The sequence below is a fragment of the Microcaecilia unicolor genome, chromosome 1 (assembly GCF_901765095.1).
Source record: "Microcaecilia unicolor chromosome 1, aMicUni1.1, whole genome shotgun sequence".
NCBI classification, from domain to species: Eukaryota; Metazoa; Chordata; class Amphibia; order Gymnophiona; family Siphonopidae; genus Microcaecilia; species Microcaecilia unicolor.
The window spans coordinates 271,666,491-271,688,935 of record NC_044031.1 but is presented as its reverse complement, the minus strand read 5'-3'; the positions used below and the strand labels follow the sequence as shown (position 1 = coordinate 271,688,935).

Here is a 22,445-nt window from a genome sequence, read left to right as displayed (position 1 = left end):
TGACTACTGCAACTTACTCCTCACCGGCCTCCCACTTAGCCATCTATCCCCCCTTCAACCTGTTCAGAACTCTGCTGCACCTCTCATATTCCACCAGAACCGATATACTCATATCACCCCTCTCCTCAGGTCACTTCACTGGCTTCCGATCAGATATCGCATTCAATTCAAGCTTCTCCTTCTTACCTACAAATGCACTCAGTCTGCTGCCCCTCACTATCTTTCTACCCTCATCTCCCCTTACGTTCCCGCCCGTAACCTCCGTTCACAGGATAAATCCCTCCTCTCAGTACCCTTCTCCACCACCGCCAACTCCAGGCTCCGCTCATTCTGCCTCGCCTCACCCTATGCTTGGAACAACCTTCCTGAGCCCTTACGCCAAGCCCCCTCCCTGCCCGTCTTCAAGTCTTTGCTTAAAGCCCACGTCTTCGATGCTGCATTCGGCACCTAACCCTTACCTTTCAGTGAATCCAGACTGCCCCAATTTGACTGCCCCTATCGGACCGACCGTTCACTTGTCGGTCTTTGAGCAGGGACTGTCTCTCTTTGTTAAATTGTACAGCGCTGCGTAACCCTAGTAGCGCTCTAGAAATGTTAAGTAGTAGTAGTAAATATCATACCCAGCTCCATGACAGCAGTATGCAGGTCCTTGGAGCAGTTGTTAGTGGGTGCAGTGGACTTCAGGCAGGTGGACCCAGGCCCATCCCCCCTACCTGTTACACTTGTGGTGGTAAATGGGAGCCCTCAAAACCCACCAGAAACCCACTGTACCCACATCTAGGTGCCCCTCTTCAGCCATAAGTGCTATGATAATGGTGTAGAGTTGTGGGGATTGGGTTTGGGGGGGATTTGGGGGGGGGGGGCTCAGCACCCAAGGGAAGGGAGCTATGGACTTGGGAGGTAGGCCGAGTATCCAGTGACCATCTGCCACTTACCTGAAGGTGCAGGCTAAGTATCCACCATCCATTTGCTGCCTACCTGAAGATGTAGACTGAATATTTTACACAGTCTGTCCACTATCAATAATCCAACACAAGGATTAGTCTATGGCAAACCTTAGCAAATGGTCCATCCATACCAACAGACCTCTCACCTCTGAAAAGAAAGAGATCAGTCTCTAATTGTCTGGGCTCTCCTGCTGTCAGGACTTGATCAGAGCCCCACTCTTTTACTGAGGGTGAGTCCAAGACCCTCAAAGTTCCACCCCCTTCTGTGCTCAGTGCAGTCCAGTGGGGCATCAGTGCTCTCACCCTGTCCCATCTAGGGCTAACAGGCTGCTATTCCACTCCTCTTGGGTCTTGTGGACAAGCCAAAACTCTCAGTTCATCGCATACTAATTAGGATACAGTTCAGTTTCTGAGTACTGCAATAACTCTCAACGCTCAGGGAATTATCCAAACAACTTCTGGACGGGTTAGCCCTCCTTCCATCTCCCAGGTAGCCTTCCCTGTCTAGCTACAACCACCCAAGCAGGGTTCCAGATGTTCACTCTAACTGTTAGTGGGGACTATACCCAAGTTGTCCTCTTAAATGGTCTGGTTTTGTTACATTTCTGGGTTTGGGGGTCCTACTGTGTCTTGTGACAGGACATATACCCTGTCAGATAAATATATACATATGCAGCTGTTCTGGGGTGCTATTTTGTACATAAATAGTATTGTTTGTATTTGGAAAAATTGTATTGACATTTGGTATTGTATGCACATACAGATGCATATATACTAGAATGGTCTTCTATACATAAATATTATTGTTTATATTTGGAAAAATTATATTGGCACTCAGAGTTGCATGTATATACATATGCAAATGTACTGGAATGTTATTTTGTATGTAAATATTATTATTGGTATTTGGAAAATTGTATTGGTGTAATGGTATCAGTTCAATTGTCAGAATTAAATATGCAGCAGAATTATTGAAATATATGTAGCATGATGTTGTGTTGGATCAGATACACATATATATACCAATATATTTGTGCAGCTTTAAACACATATTGAAACTGCAGCAGAAACTGGCTTTCACTCCAAGCTCCTTCCCCCCTCCCTTTTTTCTGGGAAACATTTGGGAACACTTAACAGAGACAAAAGGGCACTGCTTCACAGAGATATAAAACTTCCTTCTCCTCCCACTTGAAGGAAGGTGGATACCTGAAGGCTCATCAAGAAGCCATAAACCACTTGCCACAGAGGACTCAGTGCTCCCCCTTCCTCCCCCCTTTAACAAAAGACTAAGAGACTGTTTCAAAGTTTTAAATTGACTCTCTTCCTCTGATCAAAAAAGCCTGGCTGATCAACACAACAAAGATCAAAGGTAACCAGTAGAGGCAAGGAGACAGGCAGGTGGAAAAGGTATGAAATCCAGCTACTAAAGACAAAGGACACCTGCTGGCCGCCCCAGACAAATCTTATCAGCGTATCTATCACAGAGATTCAAGCAGGAAACCTTGCACTTCAATAAACTATTTGTCAGCAAAATCCAGACAGCAAGTCTTGTGATGTCATAAGACATGAGACCAAGATACCACAATGCTTTGCAAATGCCCAGGGGTCGTGTGCAAACCAGGACGCCAAGACAGAGATTCACGTGGCATGTCTTCCTGCAGCTTGCAAGATATAAAAGATAGAAGCTGTTCCAGACAAGCAGATGCTTCCCTTCAACTGCAACACAGATTCTTCTCTGCAGATTCTTCTCTCCAGCTTCTTCTCTCAGACCCATCTCTGCAGAAGTCCAGATCCCTGCTATGAGGACCTCTCCTAACCATGTGCTTACCTCAAGCTGCTCATACTTTATAACCAGGACTTGTAAGTAACATAACTTTTGATCTAGATTTGCTACTTTATTTAAGCACAGATTATCTGTAAAGATCCCTTAAAAGAATTATCTCTCGTTTGTAACCTTATTTATATGATTTATTAATCATATTGTAACTTAATAAACCCTTTTGAAGCTAAATATATATATATGGTTTGTTCTTTCTTAAACTTGGTAATGCAGGTTAATGCAATCCAATAAATATATTTAATTCCTTTCATTCAGTGTAATTGTAGATCTAGCTCTAGCTATCCCCAAGATAAATCACTTTTTGTAACATTGGTACTCGGAGTTGTATGTACTTACATATGCAAAATACTGGAATTCTATTCTGTACATAAATGTGCAGTCCAGTGCTTTCCCATTGATCGCCGCAGCATCTCCCCCTTGGCGCCTCCCACTTTCTATTACGTCAGCCTCTGAATCTTCTAAACCATGGAAATTACTAATGTTTGCTGATGTAACAATTTCTTACCTTTGTGAGTCATCTCTTCTGAAATGTGGTCTCTGATAACCGTCACAGCCTAAGTTACTCTTACATATTCTGTTATGAATAACTGTGAAATGTCAGCAAAAGCTGGCACATCTCACCAGCATAAGACTGTTTTTGAGAGAGTGCTTTTGAGGAAGAGGTCCCTATGTGTGTGCATACATGCGTGTTTTTGTATACAAAGGAAGTAATTGCATAGTGGAGCTGCAGGCTGAATAGGACTTGTAGCATTAGGAGAAATGAAAGTGTGCTAGAGAGCTTCCTAGTGAGAATGGCACATGAGTTACTTTGCGTTAAAAAAAATGCTTATTATTTTATTTTATATGATGGAGAGCCTTGGCAGACGTCTAACAAGGCTTTTGATAAACTGCAGTGAAAATCTGCAGAACTGTCTCTGTCTTAAAACTGAGCTGCGCAATGAGCTCCGGTCGGTGTCCACATGAAAAAGCAGAGCTGTGTCCTCCCCGCCTCACTGAATTGCTGTAGTACTGCTCTGATTGTATGGGTGGTGAAAACAGCATTTCATTAAGTATTCCTTTCTTCCCTCCCTTGTTGATGCAGCAGCAGTCCAGGTTAATGAAGGATTTCTGTGGCTTTAGGGAAGCTTTTGCTCAGATGTCAGAAAAACGTGAGGAAATACTGGAGAAAGATAGCTTCACTATAATTTGTCAACGCTGCTAGGCAGTGTTCAGAGAAAACTGGTGACCATGTATGTCAAATGTAATAATGCTTTTATAAACCTGTAATGTGATTTTAAGTTAAATGCCCTTACTTGGTTAAATAGCACTCAGCTGGTTATCTGGGGATATTCAGTGTCACTTACCTGGATAATACTGCTGAATATCCTTGCGATCAAGCAGAAAAGGATATCTTTTGAATGATTCAGGGGTGGAGTCAGCACTTATCCAGATGTTTTCATCCTATAGCAGATTCCGCCTCTTGTTATTTTCAGACTCACTGAGTCTCTCATTAACATTGTAGCATCTCTAATTCTTCAGGAACCTGCCAAACACTTTCCCCCAAAAAAGCACCCTCTAACCTCTTCATGTCAGACCCAGAGTCACTCCTTCATTTCTTTAGGCCACCCAAATTTAGACATGCCTCGTCTTCAACCCTTAGGCTACCCTACTCTCAGAACCCTCTCCTGGCAATCCAGTCCTCCTCTGAACCCCGACACCTCTCAGAAAACTTTTTAGAGAAAGGAAAACTTCCTCACAATTCCAAAGCAATCTTCACCTGAACTGTAGACCTCCAGGTACAAGGGCCACACTTCAGGGAGTTTAGCAGCTCACTTTACATGCTTAGATTGCTCTCATGGAACAGGAAGAAGGGACAGACCTCTAATTTTCCTTTTTCCAAGACTGGTTTGGTATCATGGACTTAAATCCCAGAGGTCAAGGTATCCTACTCTTGAGTAAAAGGGATCATGGATTTGATATACTGTCTTTCTGTGGTATAACCAATGCAGTTTACATACAATATATATGTTCCAAGTAGGCTCACAATTTAAGTTTTTGGTACTGGGGCAATGGAGGGTTAAGTGATTTGCTCAGGGTCACAAGGAGCTGCAGTGGGAATTAACCCAGTTCCCAGGTTCTCAGCCCACTGTACTAGTTATTAGGTTACTCCTCCACCTACAGCAGCAGAAAAGATACAGCAAGAAAAGATTCCTACAGGGAACATGGTTATCTCTGTAACCATCAATATATTGGCTTCTGCTGGTCCTTTATGTCTGAAGCACCATTGAAAGAGGAAGACTGATAGTTCATGGTACTTTTCAAAGTCTGCATTTGTTTCCAAATCCTGTCCAGTCCCACACTAGGAGCACCTCCCCCTACTGTGGCAGTAGAGGAGCACATGTGGAGGGGCATTTTCGATATGATGTTTACATCTGACTTTGGACGTGTTACTCAAAACGTCCCAAATTTGAGTGGGAAATATAGTTATTTTCAAAACAGAAAAACATTTATCTTTTTGTTTCGAAAATGGGCATTTGCTAGATGCTTTTGTGCTCAGTGCATTTATCTTTTTGGTCCATTATCGGAAAAAAAAAATCCAAGTGAAAAACACACAAAATCAAGCCATTGGGATGTAGGAGGAGCCAGCATTCTTAGTAGACTGGCAACTCAGACATCCCACCAGAGCAATGGGGCACTGCAGTGAACTTTACATAAAAGCTCCTAGGTACACATCTCACCGTTACCCCCTTTTATTGTGTGCTTAGCCAAAACCCACCAAGAACCTACTGTCCCCAACTGTACATCACTACAGTAGCCATTATGGCTTAAAGGATCACATATATATGGATACAATAGGTTTTTGGTAAGTGTGGGTGGGTTCACACTTTCCATCACAAGTGTAACAGGTAGAGTGGGATATAGACTTGGGTCCCCCTCTCTAGAGTGCAGTGCAGTAATCACTAGACTACTCCAGGGCCCTGCTTGCTGCTCTAATAGGATTGGTCATAACATCTGAAGCTGTCATAGAGCCTGGTATGTACTGTTTCTTTCACATCTTTGGGGATGAAAGGGGGTTAGTTTTAACTGGGGGAGTAAGGGGGGGGGCATGCCTTAATCCTTCCGGTGGCTATCTGGTCATTTAGGGCACCTTTTTGTGCCTTATTTGTTATAAAAACAGGTCTGGACCAAAACATTTAGATTGTAGCCCCAGTCATTTCTGTTTTGCTCTATTATGATGGAAAGATATTTTTGATTTGTTCTATTATGGCGGAAAAATGTCCACACCCAAATCCCACCCCAATATGTCCCCTTGTGTTTTGCACACACTGTTGATGAACTGTATACCAAAATGTTTAAATAATGAATTTTGACAAGAAAAATGTCCAAATGCTGCTTTGTGACACTTTTTGAATGTTTTTCTGTTTCGAAAATGAGCCTTATAGTAGACCTGTCACTATGCATATACTTTTAGTCCATTTCCATGGAAATGAAAATTGCTCTCTTAATGCACAAGATACTATTTTCAAGAGCAATTATTTTACATATTAAGGGAGGTAGTTATGAAGCTGCATTAAGGCACTGACCTGTTTTATTTGCCTCTGAACATTGTTAGAGCTCTAATGCTGCTTTTGGTTCCCTAACACAGTGTTAATACAGTGAGACTACTGCTAGGGTTGCCAGCGCCATTTTGGATAACAGTGGATCGCTCCTGCCCTGACACTAGACATCAAGGATTTGAATAAGGTAGGCCCGAGTGGCCTTTTGGAAGGTATGGGTTGATGCAGCAATGGAGTTCCTGTTTCAAAATGAAGCATCAGTGCCCTTAGCCATACTCCCCTATCTTAATGGTGGGAATGGGGCAGAAGGCAGGGACTGAGGACTGCACGGTGCGTGTAATGAAAAGAAGAATGGTTAGTTTCCTTTACGGATGCATTAACGATGATGAATAAAGAAAGAATAGATAGGAAAAAGTTGGGAGTTTACACAGGCTGATCTTGTAAATCAGCTTTCTGGTTCTTTGGCATTTAAAAAAAAAAAATCTGACCTTAATATGCTTTTTAATTTTGAGTGCTGGGACATTCTCCATTAAATCCTGTATTCATCTAGGACAAACAAATATCAGAATGAATGTGCAACCAGACGGTGTAAAGACCGGAGTGCGAGCAGATGTTTCTTGTTTTTTGTGCAGACTTCATGACCTGAGCATGTGCAGTGCAGTTTTCCCACCTTTTTCTATAGGGAACTAATGTAACTCTGCATATGCAAAAACTGATAATGATGCTCATGCATATTGTAATGAGACAGCTAATACATTCTACCATTCACAACTAGGCAGCCCCCCCCCCCCACCACCACCACCAAATACTTCATTATATACTCATTATCACCCAATTTACTGCTATTCAGTCTTCTGAAAGCCTTTGTTTAGTTTCGAATAGTATTCACCAGGCTGTTTGTTGCTTTTGCTGCTCCAGACTAACATAGCCAGCCCTCTGGAAGCTTTCATTTTTCTTTCCAACAACCTTTCCAGTTAGCCATTTGCCACAGTGAATTGAACTCCAAGTAAATAAAGAACATTAGTGTTTAAAGTACTGATTCCTAATTGACTCTGCGGTAAACAGCTGAACCAAACCTAAGCTGGAACTGAACAAGAAAGATTATTTTGAAGTTTTTATGGCACCTCACAGGAGCCAAAAGGGTATATCCAGATACAAGTTCAGAATAAAGATTTCACTTAAAATTAAAACAGAAAAAGCCTACTTCTGGGCATTTTGGGGAGTACATTTGGAGGCTGTCAGATTCTTTAGCCACCTCTTGCTTAAAATAGGAGTCTAGGGTTCACGTGTTAGATATATGTTTGTAGTTTACCAGAAGGTGATCGAGTAGCCCAGGACAGACCAAAATGAATGATTTAAAATTACTCCTATCTGTTTGTAAATACATTATTTAAATTATCTGTATGCAAATGCTAGAAGTCATAACTACTACTACTACTACTACTATTTAACATTTCTAAAGCGTTACTAGGGTTACGCAGCGCTGTACAATTTAACATAGAAGGACATTCCCTGCTCAAAGAGCTTACAATCTAAAGGTAAGAGTAGCCATACTGGGTCAGACCAATGGTCCATCTAGCCCAGTATCCTGTTTTCCAAACAGTGGCAAAGCCAGGTCACAAGTACCTGACAGAAACCCAAATCATGGCAACACTCCACACTACAAATCCCAGGGCAAGCAGTTGCTTCCCATGTCTGCCTCAATAGCAGACTATGGACTTTTCCTCCAGGAATTTGTCCAAACCTTTTTTAAACCTAGATACGCTAACTGCTGTTACCACATCCTCTGGCGCAGAGTCTTAAATAAGATGGGAGAGTTAGAATATATGCCAGTATGAAGAGTTAGAAGTGATAGGCATCTCTGAGATCTGATGGAAGAAGGACAACCAATGGGATACCATGATACTGGGGTACAAATTATATTGAATTGACAGGGTAGATCAAATAGGTGGAAGGGTGGCACTATATCTCAAGGATGGCATAGGGTAAAACATGATAAAAGTTCCGCAGGAAAAAAAATGCAATGTGGAATCATTATGGATAGAAATTCCAGGCATGAAAGAGGAAGTATACTGGAAGGGGCATACAGAATGAATAGTCTGTGGAATGCTCACAGAAATTAGGAAGGCTAACAAATTTGGTTAAACAATAATAACGGGAGATTTTAATTATCCCAGTATTGATTGAGTAAATGTCTCATTTGGGGCACGTTTGAGAAGTAAAGTTTCTGGATGCCATAAATGACTGCTTCATAGAGTAGTTGATCCATTATCCAGCCAAAGGGGAAAGTACTTTAGATCTTGTCTTTACTGGAAGGGCTGTGGCTCAGGGTGCAGCTCAGGGTACCCAAAGCCTGCCTCACCAGCTCACTCTTCACACCATAAGTTCTCTGCTCTTGCCACTGTGCTCTATTTCTTGTGCCAACCTCTGGCAGAATTATAGGTTTACAATATACAAATCCCATCTATCTGAATGCTTAAATGAATTGTCTTTCAAACTTCAGTGCTTATTAAATTATTTTTGTTGTGCTCCTTAGTTTCAACAGAGACTCGCACAGACCGCTCAGGTCTTATAGTGTCCTCTCGTTTTTAATCATCTCAAGTGTACATTATTATTTATATATGCCCTAAAGTGCAGTCTTGTCTAAAAATTCAATATTGAAAGTCCATATATTTTAGTATTTAAGTGGCCACTTAGCTTGTAAATAGCTGGTCCTCCCTCCCTCCCAACTCGCCCAATTCCGCCTGGAGGCCCAATTAGAAAAGGTTCAGAGAAGGGTGACAAAAATGATAAAGGTGATAGAACACTTCCCTTATGAAGAGAGGCTTGGAGAAAAGATGACTGGGAGGGGATCTGTTAGAAGTTTATAAAACTGAGTTAAATAGGGAATGCTTTTTTTTTTTAACCTGTCAAATAGCACAAAACCTAGAGGAAATTTCCATAAAGCTAATAACCAGCAAATTAAAAAAAAAAAAGAAAGGGTTCCCCCCCCCCCCCCCCAGTACTTAATTAAGCTTTGAGATCTTTGCCAGAGGATATGGTCAAGGCGACTGATATAGTGGGATTCAAAAGAGGATCGAATAAGCTTCGGGAGGAAAAGTCTGTAAAGAATTATTTGCCAAGAGCCATTGGTTCTCCGTAGAAACCTACACTGACTACATAGTTTGTTACCTTTAGATTGTAAGCTCTCTTGAGCAGGGACGTCCTTCCCCATGTTTAAACTTGTACAGCGCTGCGTAACCCTGGCAGCGCTATAAAAATGCTAAGTAGTAGTAGTAGTAACTATGGGAAATAAATCTACTTTTTGTGATTTGCTGGGTGCTTACAACCTGGACTGGCCACTGTTGGAGACAAGATGCTGGGCTCTATGGACCTTGGTCTGACTCGGCATGGCTTTTCTTATGTTTTTATGCTTTTATGAGTGCATTCAAAAAGAAGGTTTAGATTTCAGCAAACCAGTCAGCTTTCACCCCATTGCAAGCATACCTTTGCTGGGGAAGCTGTGAGAAGCAGTAGTGACTAAACAGCTAACAAATTACCTTTGCGACAATAATTGCCTACATCAGATTCAATTTGGTTTTAGAACATCACACAGTATAGAATCACTTTTAATTCTATTAGTTTCAGATGCCAAGAATGTGTTATCCAAAGGTACTGACTCGTTACTCAAGTTTCAAGTTTATTTACTCTTGATATTCCTCGTATTAAAATACCAACGAAGAAATGTGCAATATCATTAAAATACTAAAAAGATTTAACGGCAGTAACATTAGTGGAAAATAAATGAACAATATTGATAGGACAGTTAAGGCAGAGTTGAGGGATCTGCACTTCAGGTCCTGCACCTCAGTCCCAGGTATTTCCACACACAGAATGATTAATTCTCATGGGTAATAGGTGTCTTTTTTATATATATATATATTTTAAAACTTTTATTAAACTTTAGAAAGGATGGTTCAGGGCATTGGTGAGTAGACATAGAGGGGCATAATTGAAAGGGGCCCAAGTTTTCCTGAGGACGTCCTCGCAGGACATCCCGGCGAAGGGGCGGGGAAACCTGTATTATCAAAACAAGATGGGCGTCTATCTTTCGTTTCGATAATACGGTTGGGGGCACCCACATTGCAAAATTTAGGTTGACCTTAGAGATGGTTGCCCTTAGAGATGGTAATCCCCGATTTTCGGCGATAATGGAAACCGAGGACACCCATCTCAGAAACGACCAAATCCAAGCCCTTTGGTTATGGGAGGAGCCAGCATTCGTAGTGCACTGGTCCCCCTGACATGTCAAGACACCAACCGGGCACCCTAGGGGGCACTGTAGTGGACTTCAGAAATTGCTCCCAGGTGCATAGTTCCCTTACCTTGTGTGCTGAGCCCCCAAAACCCACTCCCCACAACTGTACACCACTACCATAGCCCTTAGGGTGAAGGGGGGCACCTACATGTGGGTACAGTGGGTTTGTGGTGGGTTTTGAAGGGCTTACATTTACCACCACAAGTGGAACAGGTAGGGGGGGTTGGGCCTGGGTCCGCCTGCCTGAAGTGCACTGCACCCACTAAAACTGCTCCAGGGACCTACATACTGCTGTCATGGAGCTGGGTATGATATTTGAGGCTGGCATAGAGGCTGGAAAAAATATTTTAAAAAACTTTTTTTGAGGGTGGGAGGGTGTTAGTGACCACTGGGGGAGTAAGGGGAGGTAATCCCCGATTCCTTCTGGTGGTCATCTGGTCATTTAGGGCACACTTTTGTGGCTTGGTCATAAGAAAAAAGGACCAGGTAAAGTCGTCCAAGTGTTTGTCAGGGACGCCCTTCTTTTTTCCATTATCGGTCGAGGACGCCCATGTGTTAGGCACACCCAAGTCCCGCCTTTGCTACACCTCCAACACACCCCTGGGAACTTTGGTCATCCCCGCAACGGAAAGCAGTTGAGAACACCCAAAATCAGCTTTTGATTATGCCGATTTGGGCGACCCTGTGAGAAGGACGCCCATCTTGTGATTTGTGTCGAAAGATGGGTGCCCTTCTCTTTTGAAAAAAAAAACCTAATAGCAATCCACAGAAATGGTCCTACGACACTAAACAAGGAATTATGAGTTAAATTGTAAAATTTGCTGAAATTAAGGTACTAACAGGAGTTGTTGGTCAGAAGATCATAAAGACCACCCTTTTCATGAACAAACAGTTTTTAATATTATTCTGCACTTTGCCCCTTTGAATGTAGTACAGTATAAAATAGGGTTTCTATATTATTGATGTTATAGTACACGTGTTTTATGTACAATTGCAGCTGGCAGCAGTAGCTGGGAATATAAAATAAAACAAGTGGATACACTGGATGAGGGAACACCTGATCGATGGACTGTGAGAATGTAATGATGCTTGAAGGTTTCCATTCATCCCACTCCAAGGTAAGACCAGAGGTGATTATTATACGATTAATTACCAGTCTTCTGTCACAACACTGCAGTGATATTGCAGTATTTGTAGCTCAGATATATGTAGGGCTTCTATGCTTAATTGTTTACAAAATCTAGTAACAGGTGTTTGTTTTTCCAGATAATTATGGGTCCTTTGAGGGTATGAAAAATCTGTGGGATTGACGTTCAGCAACACTTATCTGGGTAGGAACAGAACCTATTTGGATAGGACCCGCTCATTTGATCTATATCTGGATTTTCAGCAGCATTATCTGGATAATCCCACTGAAAATCCAAATAGAGCATCTCAGCACTAACTGGGTGATGCCGGGGTAGTGCCTGGGTGGAGCTGGCATTACCTGGTTAGTGGCAATATTCACTCCCTAACTAGGTAACGGACTGGATGAACTCAGGACAGCATAAGGGCTGTCCTAACTTTATCTGGCTGCTTACCTGGGTACCGGTCTGAATATTTCCGCTACACAGATAAGTGGTGGTGGCCAGGTTACACCCAGATATCCAGATACCAGCGATGAACATTCATGTTTTAAAAATTCACATTGGCCAGTGTTTATATATTGACCATGGAGGTCTCAATATTACCCCCCTCAGCTTATCAATTATCACAAATACTATTACTGGATCATTTTTTCAGGGGATTCAAATACGTGTATTGATGTAGTTGAGGAGTCATCAGTGCAGGTATGGCGCAAAAACAGAATGGAGGATTGAAGGCGCACAAAGGGAGGGGTGATACTGTACTAGAGAAAATTGTGTTTTATTGGGGTTTATCCAATATGAAGGTAATTCTGTAAAGTGAGCTCTACATTTATGTTCAGTAATACTAATAAATGTTAAGAACATTAGCCTGTATGCACATATGTGTACCCATGTGCCTATACATCCTAATATTCCACCTAAGCTCTCTATCCTACAGCAGTGATGTAGACTTTGGACTTGGGCCCCCTCCAGAACTGCAGCACCCCTTTACCTTTGCTGGTGGGGATACCAAAGCTGTTGTGCTTGAGAAGTCCCGTTGTCTGTGGCTGAAGGCAGGAAGCAGCGTGAGGAGGAGAGGAGTGGCTCGGGAACTGTAGTTATTTAGCTGGCAGGGGCCTTGGCATCCCAGCCAGCAAAGGTATAGTTAGCGCGGGGGAAGGGGAGAGAGAGGTACACGTTGCCTCCCCAGTCCATCCTTGGGAACCCCCAGAATTGGAGGGCTGGCTACCCCTCTGTCCTACAGTACAACTATGTGCTTATCTTTTGATAGCGCGTAGTTTGTAGGTGGGTGTACATATGGGCAGCGTCTGGGGTACTGTAGGTGGGGCGCATAGTTACGTGTTTATCACCAAATAGGCGTACACATTTACACCAGTTGTATGGCTGGAATAAGTGCTTGTGCTTAAGCACATATGTGCATATATACACTGTTCAGGATCAATTAACGTATTTTTCGGACTATAAGATGCACTTTTTCCCCCCAAATTTGGGAGAAAAATGGGGGGTGCGTCTTATAGTCCGAAGGTAGAGAAATTCGAGTTCCAGGATCCCCTGCCCGCCCTCCCTCCGAGTTCCAAGATCCCCCTCCCTCCCTTCTTCTGAGTTCTAAAAGTAATTTTACCTAGTCGGGGCAGCAGCAGAAGCGAAAACCATGCAGACTCGGCACGTCACTCTTCCCTTCTGTCTCTCTCAGCTCTGGTCCCGCCCTCATTTCCTTTTTGAGGGTGGGACCAGAGCTGAGAGAGACAGAAGGGAAGAGTGACATGCCGAGTCTGCATGGTTTTCACTTCTGCTGCTGCCCCGACTAGGTAAAATTACTTTTAGAACTCAGAAGAAAGGAGGGGGGGGGATCTCGGAACTCTGAGGGCGGGCAGGTGGGGGAGGGCGGACGGGGGATCTCGGAACTCGGCGGGAGGGAGGGAGGGAGGGAGGGAGACGGGCGGATCCTGAAAACGGGAGAGATTCAGACAAGACGCACCGGAGCACCGGAGGAAAAAGGTGCGTCTTATAGTCTGAAATTTTTTTTTCCTATTTCCCTCCTCTAAAACCTAGGTGCGTCTTATGGTCCGGTGAGTCTTATAGTCCGAAAAATACGGTAATCTTCCATTGCCCCGGGTACAAAATAAGTGCCTGTATATAATATGTAAACCGATTTGATTGTAACCACAGAAAGGTGGTGTATTAAATCCCACCCCCTTTCCCTTTCTTTTAGTATTCTATATTCATTTATAGAATAGAATCCTACCAGATGTAGAGGTATAGAATTGCCTTCTGAAAGCCTATGTTATTTTTATTTTTTTGCAATGAAGGTGTTTTATCAGTGTTTATTGATTAAATCAGAAGCCCTGTATCTATAATAAGGATTTGTGCAAAAGTGCTGTGATCATTGGAACTATGTTTGTGAGAAATCACCTGGAAAAGTCTCCTAGCTGAGCTAATTCTTCTGACTGTAAATGTAGCAAATATCAGGGTTTTTTTTTTTAGAAAGCTGATAAACATTTAGCACAATGTTAACCTACAGAGTTTTCTGTGGGTTTGTCTGGGTGAAAATTTGCTGAGGATGTGCATAAACCCCAAAGGAGAAGCTTGTAAAAAAAGTTAATGCCATCTAGCCAACGTTTATTGTGAAGTTTGAGTTAATCATGAATTTAGCCAAAGCCAGCATGCAAAGACTATTTTGGACATGCAGCGGCAGTATACTAGTATCAGCAGGATTCAGACTAGAAAAGGATGCATATGGGGCACACTGAGGCCATAGTGTGAGTGCCAGGCATGGCTAGAATTTCTTTTTAAAAAAGTACCTACCTACCCTTCAGTCTCCAGTTGGTTTTGTTTGAATGTGCTCATAAATGCAGAAGGGTTTTCAGGAGTCAATCTCTGAAAGTTGCAAAGGTTTCTGCAACATTGTCTGGTCAGGAAACTGCCGACAATTCTTTTGTGACTGGTAGTATATTCAGAGTGGGCAACCTCCTAAGGGCAGCTACCCTGCCCCAGGACAGAAAGTCTACCCTATCATTAGAATTAGGTTCAGTGACCGTATCATTACATTTGGACAAGTAGAGAACACATTACCAAGGGGGCATCCCATATAGGCTTGATACACCTTGCAAATGAAGGGGACGGAGGCAAGCCACCTCTCCAGGCAAGATGCTAATTTGGAAGTGGGTGGCCAGAGAGTTAAATTGTCGACTGTCTATATACAATTATGAGTGTTTCTATACATGCAGTTTCGAAACTTCCAGACTGGGGGGTGGGGAGAGGAATTATCAGTGTGGGCTACCATTAAAATGTGTTATTTTAAGATGTGTTATTTTACTGTTAACTCCAATTATTACTATCTAGGTCTCGTAGCACAAAACGGGACCTGCACTAAAAAGCATGAGTTAGTAGTAAATAACATGTCTTAACTGTAGCTTACATTGATAACTATGCTCCTAAATGCTGTTGCTTTAAGCAGGTTAGAAGAGGGACTGCTTAAAGAACAGGGCCCTGCAGCAGCAGTAGCAATGATTATCTGGGGACCAGTCTCCCTGAAGTTACATCTTTCATTCTTTAATTTGCTCAGAGCCTAATGTTTTTGACAGTGGCGTAGCCAGACTGCCAATTTTGGGTGGGCCTGAACCCAAAGTGGGTGGGCACAAAATTTTCTCTCTACCCCCCTCCCCCAGCAAAATTTAGTCACACTCAGATACATTTGTCACACAGGGTAAAGTGCTGCTTTTCAGTGCATCAGATTTCAGACAATTTATTTAATAGCCTAATCCTTTTCAGTGAGCTTTCAGAGGCCAAAACCTCCTGCCTCAGGTCAGTATAATGCTGTTACGGTATCCTCTCCTGACCTAAGGAAGGAAGTATTGGTCTCTGAAACTTTATTAACACCATATTACTTTATCCTAAATTAAAAATACAATTATTTTCTTTACCTTTGTTGTATGGCCATTTACTTTTTCTCATTGTGTTGCTCCCAGTCTCTAGATTCTGCTTTCCTTCGTTTTCGCTTAACTCTTCTGCCAGGGTTTCCTGGCCATGTGTCATTTTTCTCTCCTTTTTCTTTGCTTTCTTCAATATTTTTCTGCCTCTCTCTCTCTGTCCAGATTTAATTCATTCTTACTATCCATTCTTTAATTTCCTTCATCTACATATGGCTTTTCATCTTTTTCTCACCCTTGTTCTCCCCATGCCCCTTCCTCTTATTCTCCAGTCTTTCACTACTCTCCTTTTCCATCCAGCAGCTCTCTTCTTTCTCTCCCCATCCTTCCAGTGTCTCCCCTCTCTCTCTCCATCCTTCCAGTAGTCTCCCCTCTTTCTTTCTGCATCCTTCCATCCAGTATCACCTCTTTCTCCCTACCCTTCCATCCAGCGTCTTCCCTCTTTCTCTCCCCATCCTTCCACCCATCTACCCTCTCTCCTGATCCTTCCATCTAATGTCTCTCTCTCCCTCCTTCTAACCAGTGTCTATCTCTCTACCCTTTTCTTTTCAGTGTCCCTTCTCTCTTCACATCCTTCCAGTCTCGCCCCTTTCTCTCTGCATCCTTTCATCCATCTCCCCTCTTTCTCTCCCCATCCTTCCTTCCAGTGTCTCTCTTCCTATCCATCCGTTTTCCCTCTTTCTCTGCCATCCTTCCATCCGTTTTCCCTCTTTCTCTGCCATCCTTCTGTCTGTTTTCCCTCTTTCTCTCCCCATCCTTCCGTTTTCCCTCTTTCTCTGCCATCCTTCCGTCTGTATTCCCTCTTTCTCTCCCCATCCTTCCGTTTTCCCTCTTTCTCTGCCATCCTTCCGTCTGTTTTCCCTCTTTCTCTCCCCATCCTTCCGTTTTCCTTCTGTCTCTCCCATCCTCCTATCTGTTTTCTCTCTTTCTCTCCCCATCCTTCTGTTTTCCCTTTCTCCCCAGTCCCCATCCTGCCATCCGTTTTCCCTCTTTCTCTCCCCATCCTTCTGTTTTCCCTCTTTCTCTGCCATCCTTCAGTCTGTTTTCCCTCTTTCTCTCCTGATCCTTCCGTTTTCCCTCTTTCTGTGTCATCCTCCTGTTTTCCCTCTTTCTCTCCCCATCCTTCCATTTTCCCTCTTTCTCCCCAGTCCCCATCCTGCCATCCGTTTTCCCTCTTTCTCTCCCCATCCTTCCATTTTCCCTCTTTCTCCCCAGTTCCCATCCTGCCATCCGTTTTCCCTCTTTCTCTCCCCATCCTTCCATTTTCCCTCTTTCTCCCCAGTCCCCATCCTGCCATCCATTTTCCCTCTTTCTCTCCCCATCCTTCCGTTTTCCCTCTTTCTCTCCCCATCCTTCCGTTTTCCCTCTTTCTCCCCAGTCCCCATCCTGCCATCCGTTTTCCCTCTTTCTCTCCCCATCCTTCTGTTTTCCCTCTTTCTTCCCAGTCCCCATCCTGCCATCCATTTTCCCTCTTTCTCTCCCCATCCTTCCGTTTTCCCTCTTTCTCCCCAGTCCCCATCCTGCCATCCATTTTCCCTCTTTCTCTCCCCATCCTTCCGTTTTCCTTCTTTCTCCCCAGTCCCCATCCTGCCATCCGTTTTCCCTCTTTCTCCCCAGTCCCCATCCTGCCATCCGATTCAGGCCCACCCGATTCAGGCCCGCCAGCCCCAGCTACAAACAGAAGAAGTGCTCAGCTGATTGAGCTGAGCGCCACCACCAATGCTAAAGACGAGAAAAAAATGTAAAAAAAAAAAAAAAAAGCGCGGCACCGTAGGCAGCCTCGAGGCATTGGCTGCTGGCTTTGCAGGCTCCTCCCATCTCTTACGTCACTGCCCCTGCTTCGTTCCAGGGGCAGTGACGTAAGAGATGGGAGGAGCCTGCAGAGCCAGCAGCCAATGCTTTGAGGCTGCCTACGGTGCCGCGCTTTTTTTTTTTTTTTTAACATTTTTTTCTCGTCTTTAGCATTGGTGGTGGCGCTCAGCTCAATCAGCTGAGCACTTCTTCTGTTTGTAGCTGGGGCTGGCGGGCCTGAATCGGGTGGGCCTGAATCGGATGGCAAGTGGTTTGTAGGACTGAGGAATTACTGAAGAGTTCAGTGTCGCAGCTTTCTGAGTTTTCTCAGCAAGCTGTCCTTAAGATGGAAGATACAACATCTAGATTGACTAATTTAGATGCTAAATTAGTCTCTAATGTAATCTTTGGACTCTTGTGTGACAACCTTACATGCTGCTGGAACGTTTGGAATTAAGGACAGTTTAGCTTTGCATAGGTAGTTGGAGGCATTAGACAAAACGCTTTCAAGCTAAGAATTTAACACTAGTGTTTACTAAGCTGCGCTAAGGGTGTGCTAGCGTTTTTAGTGCACACTAACTATGTAGGCGCCCATAATATTGCTATGGGCATCTACACAATTAGCGTGCGCTAATGTTTAGCACACACTAAAAACATTAGCACAGCTTTGTAAACAGGGCCCTTAGATTCTTAGGGGCCTGTTTCTAAGCAGCTGTTATGATTCTGCCGGCTTGGCAGGGAGAGAGGGGGGACGTCTCTTCTGATTGGCTTCCAGGGTTTGTGCTGACGTCTGTGAGTCTACTTAAGCCTGCATGTTACTCCCTGCCTTGCTTTGGCGTTACTCACACTGTTGTGGTGACTTGAAAGCCGCAGTTCTTGGTCAGAACGTGCTCTATGTTCTGACTTTGATCTGAGTTTCCTGTTCAGGGATTTCTTTCCTTTCCCTTTGTTTGTGTTAGCTGGGGGCAGTGTGTGTGTGTTTGATTAGTTCTCTTGCCTCCAGCTGGGCTTCCCTTCCCTGGCTGCTGCTTTCTGTGGGAAACCAGCTGCTTGTTCCTCAGTGGGGGCTGGGCTTTGTTCAGCTTTCGTCTCAGCTAGGCTGCTTGTCTGAGAGCATCGTCTCTGGTTGTTTTACTCTAAGGATTTCTCTTCCCAGTGTCCCGGCCTGCTGGCTCAGTGAGTTTAACCCTTTGTGTACTGTGTGTTTTGTGTCCCTGCCTCTGACAGTGTGTTTGTTCTATCGGCCCTGCTTCCCCTCAGGGAAGCGTTCTCTCTGTTGATTTAGGGAGCTCTCTCTCTCTCTCTCTCTCTCTCTCTCTCTCTGGTGTGCCTGCTGGCTCTACAAGCTTAACCCTTTGTGTTCTGGTTGCCTCTGTCTGCTGTGGGTTTGGGGCAAAGGCTTTCTGCCTTCCTTTTGTGTCTGGTTCCTCTGGCTTCTGCCTGGGGCTTCCTAACCCTTTTGGGGGTTGCTGTGTTAGTTCCCCTGCCCTGCGCTAGTCCCCGGGGTGGGTGTGGCCCGCTCTGGTTCTTTTGTTTCTCCCTCTGCCCTATCGCTAGTGTTCAGCGTGTATCTGACGTTTTGGGGTTCCGGGGGCCCTCTGGGTTCTTTCACCCCCCCCCCCCCCGTGTGTGTCTGGGTTCCTGTTCGGCAGTGAGGCCTGCCTGTTTGCCTATTTCCCTTCTTCCTGAGGGACTGCAGGGAGGGGTAGCTTAGGGGTATTGTGTAGCTGGGGTGTGTGGTGGTGGGTCGGTCTCCCCTTGGCCTGGGTCAGCGCCCCGCTGGCCTCGGCCAGGGCCCAAGGGCTCACGACCAACCCAACGGATTATAGCAGTGCTTGGGGCACGCTAGTGTTTTTAGCGGGCGATAATGATTAGCACATGCTAAATGCTATAGTCGTCCATAGAAACATATGGGCGACTCTAGCGTTTAGCGTGTGCTAAAAAAGTTAACACACCTTAGTAAACGTGGCCCTTAAATTTTCCAATATGTCCTCTCCTGCCTCCAGCAATTTCACTTCATAAATATTACAAGGAAGGTCTGTTATTACCTAACTCTGATGCTATTTCTATTTCTAATTTCTATTCTCTGCCAACTAATGTGAGGAAAAAGAGTTCTGTGATGGTTTTTCAGTTTCTGAACCTTTTAATTTGAATTATTTCTGGTGATATATCATTGTGGGCCACTCTCCTGGTTACATTCTTCTTTAAATAAGGTAAAATACATGTGCTGAGATCTTACTTTAAAACAGAATTTTTTTTATTGTGGCAATAAATTGCAGGTTTTTTCTGATGTGGTGGATGCCACTCAGTTGAGAATAAAATTATTTCTGAATTTTAAAACTACAGTATTAGTTGCAAGAGGTAGTGTCTTTTTGAAAATTTCATGTAAATGTATTGTTAAATTTGCTGATGCAAACTTCCTTTTTTTTAATGATCCCCCATAATTTGAGAGATTGCTATTGGAAAAAGAAGCAGGTTAATAAGTTTGCGGGGTTTATTGTCATAGTGGTGGTTTTGAAATTTTGGGCCTAAATGTAATCAGGTGAAATGTGGAGTTTTCCCCCTATTTTATTATCTTCTATATAAATTATACCTCCTTTTCTTCCATTTGATATTGGCTATGTATGTTTCTGATACATTGTATTTATAATTTATTTTGAAAATATTCAACAAAAGAGAAAAAGGGTTGGCAAAATGATATTCTTAGTTAAGAATATTGTGGGATCCTTAACCTTAGGACCAGGTCTGACTGAAAAGCCATTGTTTGTGGAGCTTATAGTAAACTTCAAATATGGGTCCTTCACTGCGATTTTAACAATCACAAATGAAATCTAGGCCTTTAACAAAGAAAAGATGTGTTCTACAATGAGCTCTGTTTCACATTTTTCTAATTAACACCCCTTTCAATATTTTTAGCTTTTGATGTTGAGACCGAAACAAGTGTTAAACACCAGCGGTGATTTCAGTACAGTGTGATCTAGCTGCCTGCTAGCTAATGAAACACACCTTATGACAGTGTTCACTACACTTCCTCCCCAGCAATAAGTTTTAATTCCCAGGGATCACAGGTTGCCCTGACTGGTAGGAGAGAAAAGTAGTATTTTGCAATAACAATATGCAATGTGTGCCATTCAAAGAATGTGCCTTCCAGAAGAAAGAATTCTTCCCAAAAAATGAAGGCATGGTTTGGGAAGTACATATATATGATTATTGAAGATGGTAAAAAATAACCATTTTTTAAAAATTATCCTCTCACAGTTACTGATCCAGGCAGGTTATAAATATATGAATAGCTATAGCAAGGCCAACAGCAGTTTAATTAGGATATTGCAGCTTCGTCTGTCAAACGCATGTCTGGAACACATGGATGTAATGTGTCTTGTAGGAAAATGTTATTTAAAATCTTACATAAAGAGGTGTATTTTCAAAGCACTTAGACTTATAAAGTTCCATAATAGCAACCTATGGAACTTTGTAAATCTAAGTGCTTTGAAAATGAGCTTCTATGTCACCTTTGCTGTTATAGTTTTGAAAAACAAAGGAATGGCTGGTTATGCTAAATTGTTAAAAGGAAGCCGATAAGAAAACAAGCTCTGAGTGCCCTGTGGTTATGGGTGGGGAAATTGGCGTTTTCTTCCAAAATTTACACGCGTAGTTATAGAATATGGCCTAATGCGCCTAAATCTACATGCTTTTCTTGGCACCATATATAGAATTTGGCCCAAAGGGGGCAATTCTATGACTAGACACCACAATTTAAGCACCTAGATGCAGCGTGCTAAGTGCTAATTGTATAATGGCATCTGGTTTTCAAGATTCCATTATAGAATATTAGATACATTGGCATCAATGTGCCTACAATTAAGCATACCCACTTATGCCATGTCAAAAAAATATATAAATGCGCATACCTGAGTGTGGCACTTTAGCATGTAACTTATAATATTCTGTAAGTTATGCACATAAATGTTGTTCCAGCTCATGCCTCACCCATTTTCCCCTGTAAATGCCCCCTTGCATTTATGTGCTAAGCGAGTTGTGCACCTCATTTATAGAATGACACTGAGCACTCACCTAGCACTTATACACACAAGTGTGCACTGACCCCTTTAAGTGCTAGTATTCTATAAATTAAGTATGCAGATGCTCCTAGATTCTATATATGGCGCTCAAAATTGGACGCATATCCAAGATATGCGCCCAACTTAATTGCCTTACAAGCCAATCAGTGCCAACAATTGGGTATTAATCGTCACTTATTGGTACCAATTTGGATTTATGCGCTGTTCTATAACAATTGGACCCTTTTACTAAGCCACGTAAGTGTCTACGTGCACCCAGCACATGCCAAAATGGAGTTATCACCCGGCTTCCACGTGGCTCTTGTGGTAATTTCATTTTTGGCACGCGTCACACACGTCTGAAAAATAATTTTTAATTTTCGATGTGCCTGTTGGATGTGCACCAAGTGGCATTTGACGCACGTAGGTCATTACCGCTCGGTTACCGCATGAGTCTTTACTGCTAGGTCAATGGCTGGTGGTAAGGTCGCAGACCCAAAATGGACACGCACCAATTGATTTTGCCGCACGTCCATTTTCGGCAAAAATTTTAAAAAGGCCTTTTTTACAGGCACGCTAAAAAAATGCATTGGCATGTGTCCAAAACCTGCGCCTGCACTACTGCAAGCCAATTTTCAGTTCACCTTAGTATTTGACCCCAAATGTGCGCCCATATCCCATGGCATGCAACCCAAAATGGGGTGTGGCCATGAGAGATAGATGGGCAGAATCCAACGAAGCAAACAGGAACCAAAGACCCCTGCATGTAATCCAACAAGTGCAAAAAAGTAAAGGTAGACCAAAAGACTTCCAGAAGCAAAACAGTAGGGGTGAGCAGATCATGGGCATTCCTAAAATTTCCACTCAGTTTTGTAGAATACCGGGGATGTGCACCCAAATTGAGCACTGGGAATTAC

The 22,445-nt window shown here is 43.2% G+C and overlaps 1 protein-coding gene across 1 annotated transcript in view; it reads left to right on the top strand.

The window, feature by feature from the left end:
- The window catches only part of TMEM108 (transmembrane protein 108), a 400,937-nt gene that overhangs the window by 47,222 nt on the left and 331,270 nt on the right, over positions 1-22,445 (top strand). Inside the window, exon 2 of the mRNA XM_030206597.1 lies at positions 11,618-11,738. The gene's annotated coding sequence lies outside the window, so the exon portion shown is untranslated. The remainder of the gene's footprint in view (positions 1-11,617; positions 11,739-22,445) is intronic.